Here is a 12045-nt window from a genome sequence, read left to right as displayed (position 1 = left end):
GCAGGGCTGGGAGGGAACTTAGAACAGGGGGTGTCAGGGCTGGGAGGGAGCTTAGAACAGGGGGTGTCAGGGCTGGGAGGGGGCCTAGAACAGGGGATGTCAGAGCTGGGAGGGAGCTTAGAACAGGGGGTGTCAGAGCTGGGAGGGAACTTAGAACAGGGGATGTCAGAGCCGGGAGGGAGCTTAGAACAGGGGGTGTCAGGGCTGGGAGGGGGCCTAGAACAGGGGGTGTCAGGGCTGGGAGGGGGCCTAGAACAGGGGAGGTCAGGGCTGGGAGGGAGCTTAGAACAGGGGATGTCAGGGCTGGGAGGGAGCCTAGAATAGAGATCTATGGAAGGTCTGAAGAGTAATAAAAGGGTCTGGAAGAGCTGTTGTAGGGAGAAAGCGAGCGAGTGGTGTAGGGAGGTGTAGTGATCTCCCACTGAGCTCACTCGACGTTAGTTCGGAGGAAAGATGACGAGTCCCGCTGAGGACAGTGGGTGGCAGTGGCCGCCGTTTCTTTTTTTTAATCATCCTCTTATTTTCTGTATTAAAGCTTTTTATTTTCCAAACCTATGCAGGGATCATCTTCCACATTAAGCCTGGAAGCATCTCGCGCTCCAGTTTTGCCCCCGCCCTTCCCTTCCCTCACCCTGTCCCCTAGATGGCAAGTCGTCCAATACATGTTAAACAAGGTAGAAACGTGATAAATCCGACGGGTGCCTGCCGTTCATACAATTATCTTGCTGCACAGGAGACTGGCCCCCACTCCTAAAGCACCTCCAGGATTTTTCCCTTATGAGGCAGAGGGGAATATCCCCATTTAACAAAGGGGGAAACTGAGGCCCAGGGAGAGGGCGCTACTTGTCTGAAGTCCCACAGCGAATAAGTGTCAGGGGCAGTTTGACCCCGAGGTCCTGCCGCCTCCCACTTTCTTCCAGTGGCTTCGCAGCTTCTGTGCCAGCCGGGCCTCAGGCGTCCCCCAGCCCCTCCCACGCCCCCTCTGCGGAGAAAGCTGGCTGACACCGGCAGCCCTGCGGCCGCTTCTCTTCTGGATGTCAGAAGCTAGGGTTCGAGGAGAAGGTGGAAATTCTGGAAGGAGGAAGGTGGAGCACCTGCTCCCCGTCCCTCATCACCTCTGCCTCAGTTTCCCCGCACTGACAATTCCCCCCCCACCCCCCAGCTCTGGCAGGTTCCATAACAGACAAAGCTTCACTGCTTGATTCTCACAGCCTCAAACCTCAGAGCCGCTCTGGCAAGCGGGAACCCCATTTTCTCAATGGCAAACCGAGGGCCAAGGAAGTGAATCTGCTCACCGGCAGGAGTCTGGCCCACAGCAGTGCCCACCATCAATGCTTGCGGGCATCTGCCCATGGTCCCAGGCTGGCAAGGATGGAAGGTGGCAGTGGGACCAAAGGTGGGGCCCTCTGCCCTGCCAGGCCTGACTGCGGCCCACAGGTCACCCCCGGCCCCTCGCCCCCTCCGGCCCCATTTCTGAGGCAGTGCCCCCCGAGTGCAGGAGCGCAGGCGGTGCCCCCCGAGCACAGGAGCACAGGCGGTGCCCCCCGAGCACTAGGTGTGCCCGTCCCGAGCAGAGGCGGCTCCAGGCTCCCCAAGCCCACCATTAGCCAGCCGACACCTTGTAATTTACATTTCTGGGGATGGATACTAGACGGGGAGAGGAAGGGCCTCGGGAGCATTTAAGTTCAGCAAAGCTTTCATGAAGCTAAGCTCCTGTTTACCAAATTACAGTGGTGGCGGACCGCTGCTCAGACGCAGCCGCAGCGGGGGGGCTGGGCGGCCGGATGGGGCGCCAGGAGCCGGGGCGGCGGGGGACGGGGAGCGGCCCCCAGTGGGGAGTGAGCCTGGGCCCAGGGGAGCTCGGGGAGCCTGTGGCCCGGCTGCAGGGCCCGCCCGCTCGTATCTGGGCTTCTTGGACCCGACCGGCATCTCCCCAGCTAGAACAGAAGCCCCTTGAGGGCAAGCGTTGGGGCCCTAGATCTGGTAGGTGCTTAATAAATGCCGTTGCTCTAGCTGAGAAGGCCTCTAGACGTCCTCCACTGCCCGCCCATTTCACAGAAGAGTAAATGGAGAACCAGAGAGGTCAAGGTCACACGGCCACAAAACGGAAATCCATCCCACAGAATTGGTTACGAGGGGCTCTTTCTTTTCCTCCTTGACCCGTGGGAATCTCCTGTCCGGGGATGGGATCTTTCTTGGTCGAAGGGTACGGATATTTGGGTCACTTTCACATAACTCCCAACGGCCTTTCCCGAAGGCTCGGGCCAGCTTGCGGCTGTCTCTGCAGCGCCGGCTTCCCGGCGTTTGTGATTTTGGCCAGGCAGCGGGGAAGAGGCCGGACTCAGAGTTATTGTCGTTTACCCTTCTCTTAGTGAATTGGAGCAAACTCCTTCCCTCCGGGAGCTACAGCTGCTGTGAAGTTCTTGCTTTTTTTGCGCTCCGACAGAACACCCCGTTCCAGTTCTGCCCAGTGTGACGGTGGGACAAACGGGGGGAGGGGGCACCCCACGGGAATCACTTCTCAGAAGGCGCCTTCCCCTCTCCGGGGCGTCGGGGCCCGCAGAGATCCGCCCCCCTGGGAGCAAAGCCTCGTGGAGGGGAGTGACGTGCCCAGAGTCACACGGCGCCAAATGGAAAAGTCAAAAAGCCCGCTGCCAGGCGCCAGGAGGACACGGGACGATCCCACCGTCCGGGGCTGGACACAAGCCGACCTCGGCCCTCTCCTCTGCGGGGACGACTTGCACCCTGCCCCGACTTCATGGCCAGTGAGAGAAAACCTAAATGAGGAGGGGGGCTCCGGGGCTCCCGCATGGCCGGGCCCTCCCAGGGGCCTCTGAGAGAGAAGTGGAGAGCAGAAAAGGGCCCGCTTCTCTTTGGCGGGCCTGCCTCGGGCCTTGTCACCCGCCAGCCCGCTTTTGTGTGGCCCTGCCAGCGGCCTGTGATTTTTATATAGAGCCTCCTTTCTGGAACAGGCCCGGCCAGGCCGGGCGGGGGCAGGGGGCGGGGGACACGAAGGCCGGCAGGAGGGGACGGGCGTTTCGGTCTCATCAGGCAGCCGGCCAGGCGCGGTGGGAGTCACTGGGGTGCTTCAGGCCGGCCCTGCTGCTCTGCTCTTTGTTTCAGGGAAGCTCAGTGAGGGACGGTCGAGCTGGGTGTGTCTGGAAACAGCTTGGATGTGTAGACATCAATAAATGGTGGAAAACATGTTTTTAAAAACACTCCCCTCCTGGTCCAATGGCGGCCAGAGAGGGAGGGGGACCTTTCCCCTCCTCCCCGCCCCCCTAGGCTGATGGGCCCACTTCCTGCCTGAGGGACCTACCCTGGGGAGGATGGGACGGGGCTTTCCTGAACGAGAGTGCACCGGAGCAGAAAGGCATTTTCTACTGAATGCAGGCTTGGGTTTCCAACAGCTTCTCCGCCTCCTGGGGGACAATGGCCCCAGGAAAGGCTGCCGGGATAAGGTTGCACAATTGGAAGGAGAGGTGGCCCTCACTGTGTATTTCAGGCCATGAGAAGGTAAAGCCTCTGTAGACAAGGGGGCCGGCACTACCGAGGCAGAAAATCTGCCACCCTTGGGAAGGAGAGCCTTCCCCCCCTCCTCCACAAGGCATCTCGAGGCTGCCAAGAAAGGGGAGCCTCAGGGAAGATCCAAAACCGGGGCCAGTGGGAAGAGTTCTGGAGTGATAGATGGGATCTGGATTCGAGTCCTGCCGATTTGTAGAGCAGGCCCTGATTCGAATCCTGCCTCTGCCCATCATTCCCTTCTAGGACCTTTGAGTCCCCACTTGGGAATGAAGGAGTTAGACTGATCACCTCCAGCAAGTACCTACAGTGTGCTGGGATTTAAAGAAAGACAGAAAACAGGACTTCTGCTACCGAGACAGTGGAGAGAGGAAGGAAGCCTCTGAAGCCCCCCCTCCCCCCAATTTCTCTCCAAGTAACTCTGCAGGCCTCCTGCTGTGAGCGGCAGTTCTTGGATCTGCTCTCCGGGAAAACAGAACTGTCCTGGTGCAGTGGTCAGCTGCGTCCCTCCTCCAGACCAATTCTGAGGCAGTTTTCTAGTTGTTTGGGGAGGGGGGAGAAGTCTGTCTTACTGGGAGAGTGAGATCCAAGAGCAGTAGGAGTAGCAGCAGCAGCTGTACAGCAAAGGGCCTGCAGAAAGGCTCCCAGCCCGGGACAATCCACCGTCAAGGGCCACTCTCCAGCAGGCCAACGGCCCCCTCGGCAAGTGGGCCTTCCGTGCAACCCAGCAGGGCCGTACCTCAGCGACAGCGGCCCCAGCACAAACCACCTGAGAGGCCTGGGTCCCCCTGCGGACCGGTAGCGAAGCCCACAACTGGAGACCGAGCCCCCGAGGCCCTGTTTCAGGGCGACACGAATGGACACCCGTCCGTTATCACCGCTATTAATCCATACTGTGCTGGGAATGTTAGCGTTGGCAAGAATTTCTTTAATTAGAATAGGCAACTAGGAGATAAAACTATCACTTTTTGCAGATGATATGACGGCGTACTAGGAGAATCGTCCAAAAATCGACCTGGAACAATTAATAAAGTTGCAGGATATAAAATAAATCCACGTGAATCATCACCATTTCTGTACCTTACTAAGGAAGCCCAGCAGCAAGAGATAGGGAAATTCCACTTAAAATAACGAGACAAAATAAAATATTTGGGTGTCCATCTGCCAAGACAAACTCAGGAACTATATATGAACACCATGACAAAACACTTTTCACACAAATAAGCCAGATCCGAGCCCCGTTTCCATAGCAACCCAACAGCAGGGCCCCACCTCTGAGACAGAACAGCAACAAGATCTGTTTTTCAGGGCCAGCCCCCAGCCCCCAGACTCTGCTACCATAGCAGCAAGGCTCCACCCCTGAATCAAGCTGGAAGCTAAGACCCACATCCAGAGGTGCTCAACGTGGGACTGTGCCCCCAGTAAAAACCAGAAGGGAAGCCCACTCTCCAGAGGAAGCAAGCAGGGGAAGCCAGCAGGAAGACCCTGAGCTCCAGCCCAAAAAGCTTGGGACAGGGCAGGCCCAGAGTGCGTCTCTCACATAAAAACACCAAGTCACAAAAAAGGGCAGAAAAATGAGCAAAACAAACAAACAAACAAAAAAGAACTTGACTCTAGAAAGTTCCTATGGTGACGGGATCAAGGCATAAACTTAGGAGAGGACAAGTGTTAAAAATGGCTACATGTGAAGCTGCAAAGATTCAAAGAAAAATGTAATTTGATTTCAGGATCAAAAGGAATTCTTGGAAGAGCTTAAAAACAATTTTTAAAAGGAGAAGAAAAAGTGGGAAAAGAAATGTGAGTAATGCAAGAGAATCATGAAAGAAAATCAAAAGCATGGGAAAGATAGAAAATTTTACCAGATTAAAAAACTCCTTTAAAAATAGAATTGGCCAAACAGAAAAGCAAAAAAAGCTCACTGAAGAAAATAATTCCTTAAAAATTAGAAATGAGCACGTGCTAATGACGCTATGAGATATCAAGATAAGATGGAACAAAATCAAAAAAGTAGAATAGAAGAAAATGTAAAATTTCTCATTGGAAAAGTAACTGTAATATAAGAATTTTTGGACTACCTGAAAACCATGATCAAAAATGAAAAAAAAATTTAAAGGCCTGGACAACATGTTTCAATAAATTATCCAAAAAAAAAAAAAAAAAAAAAAAAAAAAAACAAAAAAACCCTGACCTGATATGTTAAAATCAGAGAGCAAAACAAAAATTGAAAGAATTCAACAACAACCACCTGAAAGAAATCCCAAAATGAAACCTCCCAGGAACATCATAGCCAACTTCCAGAGCTCACAAACAAAGGAGAATTCACTACAAGCAGCCAAAAAGAAACAACTCAGAGCAGCTAGGTGGTGCAATGCATAGAGCACCAGCCCTGAAGTCAGGAGGACCTGTGTTCAAATGTGATCTCAGACATTTAATACTTCCTAGCTGTATGATCCTGGGCAAGTCACTTAATCCCAATTGCCTCAGCAAAAGAAAAAAACAATCCAAATATCCTGGAGTCAGGATGACACAGAATTTGGCAGCTTCTACATATTCATCCAGAGTTCTTAAGATTGTAACCAAGAATCACTTACATAGCAAAATTAAATAATATCTTTCAGGAGAAAAACTGGACATTTAACAAAATGGAAGACTTCTAAGCATTCCTAATTAAAAGAACAGAATTTTTGACTTCCAAACACAAGACTAAAGAGAAGCATAAAAAGATTTAAAAAAAAGAAACATAAAAGAGAAAATACAAGCAATTCAATGAGGTTAAACTGTTTATAATTCTGTATGGCAAGATAATATTTGTAATAAAGTTCTTAAGAACTTTATTACTATGAGAGCAATTAGAAGGAGGATATATAGACAGAGGGTGTGGATATAAGACTTTGATGACATGACACCCCCCAACAAAAAACAAAATAAAAATGTGAGGGGAAAAAAACTACACTGGAAGAAGGGGAATATTGAATGGGAGAAAATATCCCACATAAAAGAGACATGAAAGAAATTTTATACTGGAAGGGAAAATGGAAGGGAATGGGAAGTTTCATTCTTACTCTCATCTAAATTACCTCAAAGAGGGAATAACACACACTCCGAATACAGAAATCTATCTTACTCTATAAAGAAGTAAAAAGGGGAGGAAATAAAAAAAGGGGAGGGTAGACTAGGGAAGACACTGATGAAAAGTAAAATACCTGTGAAAGGGAAAGGGTGGGGATAAACAAGGGGAAAATAGCATGTGGGAAATTCACACTTATCATAACTATAAATGTGAATGAGATGAGCTTAGAGATAAAAGTGGATAAGCAGAATGGATTAAAAACCAGAATCCCACAATATATTGCTTACAAGAAACACATTTGAAGCAGAGAAATACACACAGGGTAAAGGTAAGGGGCTGGAACAATGTATTATGTATGCTTCACCTGAAGCAAAGAAAGAGGGGTAGCGATCATGATCTCAGACAAAAAAAAAAAAAAAAAAAAAGCAAAAATAGACCTAATTTAAAAAGATAAGGAAGGAAACTATGTCTTGCTTTAAAACACCATTGTCAATAAAATCATATTAATATTAAACATATATGCACCAAAGGATACGGCATCTAAAATTTTGAAGGAGAAGGTGAATTAAAGAAGCAAATAGATAATTAAACTCAACTTTTTGTTCTCATAATTAGATAAATGTCCCCAAAAAATGAACAAGAAAGAAACTGAGGTAAAAGCAAATTATAGATCAATTTCCCTAATGAATATGGATGCAAAAAATTTAAATAAAACAGTAGCAAAGAGATTATAGCAATATATCACAAGGATTATACACTATGACCAGGTGTGATTCATAGCAGGAATGCAGGGCTGGTTCCATATCAGGAAAACTATCAGTATAATTGACCATATCAAATCAACAGAAGTCGTATAATGATCTCAATGGAGGCAGAAAAAATCATTGACAAAAAACAGCACCCATTCCAGTTTAAAAAAAAAAAAAACAACAACTACAAAACATAAGAATAAAAAAACCCATTCCAGTTTAAAAAAACACTAGAAAACATAACAATAAAAAAACCTATTCCAGTTTAAAAAAAAAAAAACTAGAAAACAGAAGAATTAAAAGCGCATTCCAGTTTTTAAAAAAACACTAGAAAACAGAAGAATAAAAAACGCATTCCAGTTTAAAAAAAAAACACTAGAAAACAGAAGAATAAAAAAACCTATTCCAGTTTAAAAAAAAAAAAAACACTAGAAAACAGAAGAATAAAAAAACCCATTCCAGTTTAAAAAAAAAAAAAAACACTAGAAAACAGAAGAATAAAAAAACCCATTCCAGTTTAAAAAAACACTAGAAAACATAAGAATAAAAAAACCTATTCCAGTTTAAAAAAAAAAAAAACTAGAAAACAGAAGAATTAAAAACGCATTCCAGTTTAAAAAAAAAACACTAGAAAACAGAAGAATAAAAAACGCATTCCAGTTTTAAAAAAAAACACTAGAAAACAGAAGAATAAAAAAACCCATTCCAGTTTTAAAAAAAAAAAAACACTAGAAAAGATAGGGAAAAAAAGAAAAAAATAGGAAAAACTAAACTGTAAAATGATGTTATATTTCTCTAAAACCATCAGCAAACATTATCTGTCATGGGGATAAGCTAGAAGCTTTCCCAGTACCATCGGGGATGAAGCAAGGATACCCATTATCGCCTCTATTATTTAATATCTCACTAGAAATAAAAGGTAAAAAATTAAATGAATTAGGGTAGACAAAGAGGAAACAAATTATCACTCTCTGCAGATGTTATTCTTAGTAAATCCTAGAGAATTGACTAAAATGAGTTGAAATTAATAACAATTTTCGCAAAATTGCAGGCTACAAAGTAAACTCCCATAAATCATCAGCATTTCTCTAGATGACCAACAAAGGGCCCACAGCAAGAGATAGAGAAATGCCCTTTAAATAGCTGTAGCTAACGTAATATTTGGGAGTCTGCCTGCCAAAACAAACACAGGAACCCTGTGCTATAAAACACAGGAACCACGGCTATAAAACAGATTTTGCACAAATAAAGTCGGATCTAAACTAGAAAGTGTTAATTGCCCATGGTCGGGTTGAGCCGATATAATAAAAAATGACGATTCTCCCTGGCCTGGCTAGCCCTCCCTCCCCCCACCCGCGGGGTTTGCACGAGCTGCCCGTGGCTCGGGGTTGCCATAGCGCCGTCGCATCCCCTGCCAGGTGACTGTCAGCAGCCCGGCCGGGATGGGGAAAGGAAATGAGATGAGGGGATCTTTCCGCTCCGCTGATTGGGGGAGGAGGGCAAACATGACCGTTTTCCTATCGCTGCGGACAGAGGGACAGACAGACGGAGGGAGAGTCGGGCACCATCTGTGGGGGGGGAATGAAACCCAAGCCAGCTCCTGGCCGGGGCAGGTGCCTCCGACCCATCAAAGAGCCCTCGACCCGGAGCCGGGAGGAGAGAGCGCATCGGACCCCCCGCCTCCGTCAGCGAGTCCAGCGTGTGCCTCATGGCAGCCTGGCCCCCGGGGCTGGGGGGGGTCACAATGGCGGGACCCCGGAGCCCACCTAGCCCCCCTCCCCCGAGTGAGAGAAAGGCCCGGCGCCCGTGGAGAATGGACCTTAGCACCGCACAGCGGGGCTGGGATTCGAACGCACGCTCCCAGACTCTTCCCACCAAGCTGCCCCTTTTAGGAGGGGCCCGGCTGGAGGGGGCAGTGAGAGCTCGGCGGGGGTTGGCCGGCCCGCAGGGCCTTCACGGAGGGGCGGGACGCGGGGCAGGAGGCGGCCTGAATCCCAGCTGGGCTCCCACCTGAAAGCTGATCCCCACTGGCGGCTCAGAGGGAGGGACCAAGCGCTCAGAGAGGGACAAAGGAGCCCGGCCGCAGCACATCGCGGACCCGCTGGAAACCAGCCCTTTATCTTCAGGTTTCCCAGGCTCCCTCAGCCTGTCTACGGTTTCAGGATTTTAAAAAGCCTTTTCCTCCCCAAAAGCTGGCCCCCGAGGCCTCTGCGCCAGGCTGCTTAGGCGGCTGGTGCACGAGAACGAGACCGGTTTCCGACTAGGGGGAGCCCGTCCTACCCTTCCCAGACTTGAGTCTCCTCATCTGTAAAATGGACTCGGTAGTCTCAGGATCCTGCCAGGGGCCACAATTCCCTCCTCAAACAACTTCACACCAAGGGAAGTCCTGTGTTCTAGGGGTAAAAGCGCCGGAATGGGAACAGACATTCCCTCCTTGGACAAGGAGCTGTGCCATCTCCGGGTGCCTCAGTTTCCCCCTCTGTATAATGGGGGTGGAAAGGATAGACGCAGGATTACCCTCGGGGCTGACCCTCCGTGTGGCTCCAAGCACACTTTCATCCTCCCTTTCTTTGAGGCTAGGTCCTGTGACACCCTTGCCTAATTAACCCTCTGTCTCCTGAACAGACTAGTTTCAAAAGCAGCATTCATGGGAAGTTTTACGCGCCCGGCGTTAATTATAACCTACATTTATACGGTGCTTCAAGGGTTACAGAAGCCTTTCCTTGCAAGTGTTCTTGGCCCATTTTACAGGAGAAGAAACTGAGGTAAAAAGAGGGCACCGATGATCAAACAATGCTCTCTGTGTTAAGGCTGACAATGCACATTCTCCGCACCCACCTTTCCAGGGAGGGGCCACAACTGTCATGGGTCTCATTTTACTCAAGAGGTGCAGAAAAGTCAATAATTACAGCAACGGCTTCTATTTCTTTTGTGGTCGGAGGCTTTTCCTTGTAACTCTCCAACGAGCTTAGGAATAAAATACCAGTCTCGTTCTTCAAAAGAGTCAACTGAGGCTCAGAAAACTGAATCATTTCAGCCAACTTTGAAGGTTTCCAAAGTGCTTTCCTCACAACAATCTTGGGAAGCTGAGGTGGGGCGATAGAGTATTATTATTCCCATTTCACAGAAGTGGAGACTGAGGCTTTTGAGGGAGTGCCTTGATTGTAGGATTCATTCTCCAAGGATGTCGGAGGGTCGGGCTGTTCATGGTTTCCCCAGACAGAGAGCCCCAGAAAGGCGCCATGGGGTGAACCCAAGGATTCATGCTGGAGCTAAGTCTTGGGAATTCCCAGAATTCCCCGATGGGCTTATTCTCTTCAAAGGAACGTCTTTCTGGGTACTTCTAAGCCCGGAGTCTCAAGGCTGGGCAGAGGGCTGGATTTCAGAGGAAGCCTCTGTCCTTTGTGAGCGAGATTTAATTCCCACTGGGGGGTGGACGATTGTCCCCTTTTCCCCCAAGATTCTCTCAGCTTTGTGACTGGGAGATTTAACTCAATCTCTTGGAGCTCTGTGCATCCCTGTCCTAGGCTCACAGTCAGCGCTCAATAAATGCTCAAGGACTGATTATGAGCCGCGGGGTCTCATGGGAAGCCCTTCTCTTCTTCCTCCGCAGATTCTGGGGCCATTAGGCCCCGCCTCCCCCAAGGTTCTGTAGGCTGCAAATATCGTCCCATCACTCACCACTCACGGGGAGAATAATCTTGCCTTTCTGGGGGCCCCTGAAGGCTGGCCAAGCTCTTTACATCCATTACTTCGTAACACTCTATTCCTCAAGTGCTCTTGGGCTCCCTCTTTCCTCTTCCCTCCCCCCCTTTTCCTTCTTTGAAGTGCAGGGTGGGGACATTTTAGAAAGGTTCAGTCCCTCCCAGCCCCTTCCAAAAAAAATCAAGAAAGAAAAGCTCTGCGATACCAAGCCTGCCCATCCCCCCGGATTCCTGCGCGAGGCCCCAGGGCTTCCATGGAAAGTGATTTGCACAGGCTTCTGCTAACCAAACAGAGGGGAGAGGCACAGGGGCTCAGCCCTGGCAGCAAGAAGGTCCAAAGAACTCCCCTCTCGAGTGGCAGGAGGGAAATAAGCAAGCCTTGCAACTGACTACCAGCCTGCGGCGCGGCAGTCGCCGCCGAGGCTCACAAAGCTGAAGAAGAGCCCGAGTTCTATTTTTAGGCAGTTTCGGAGCTTTCCAAACTGCTTTCCTCACCACAGTCTTGGGAAGTCGAGGTGGGGCGATAAGGTATTATTATTCCCATTTTACAGAAATGGAAACTGAGGCTATTAGGGGAATGCTTTGATTTTAGGTTCAGTTATCCCATCTGTGAAATGCAGAGAGGAGGTTTTACAGCTCCAATCTAGAAGTTTTAAAACCTCTTTTTTGTGCAGTTCTTACAAAATACTCACAAAGGCATAAATACAATAGACAGGATTACAAAGGGCACTAATTCGAGGAAATGCGACTATATATGTATATGAGCCCCTGGTTCATTTGATAAATAGGCTCAGTAAGGCACACAAGGGAATGATTTTTTTAACCAGATCTGTGACTTTGCTACCTCTCCAGGAGCCTCCTTTCTGTCGCTCCTCTTTCCATCCATCTTCCATATGGCTGCCAAGAGAAGGCTGCCAAGAAGAGCTGTGACCATGTCACTCACGTGCTCAAGAACTGTCCATGGCTCCCCACTGCTGTCAGAATGAGGTACGAAGTCCCG

General features: G+C 49.2%; 1 protein-coding gene across 2 annotated transcripts in view; it reads right to left on the bottom strand.

Moving 5' to 3' along the window:
- The window catches only part of CELSR1 (cadherin EGF LAG seven-pass G-type receptor 1), a 131387-nt gene that overhangs the window by 38537 nt on the left and 80805 nt on the right, over positions 1-12045 (bottom strand). The gene's annotated exons all lie outside the window — the stretch shown is intronic.

Source organism: Antechinus flavipes, chromosome 5 (genome assembly GCF_016432865.1).
Source record: "Antechinus flavipes isolate AdamAnt ecotype Samford, QLD, Australia chromosome 5, AdamAnt_v2, whole genome shotgun sequence".
In the NCBI taxonomy this organism is placed as follows: Eukaryota; Metazoa; Chordata; class Mammalia; order Dasyuromorphia; family Dasyuridae; genus Antechinus; species Antechinus flavipes.
Note: the sequence above shows the minus strand (reverse complement) of the source record. Positions and strands in the feature narration are given on the sequence as shown.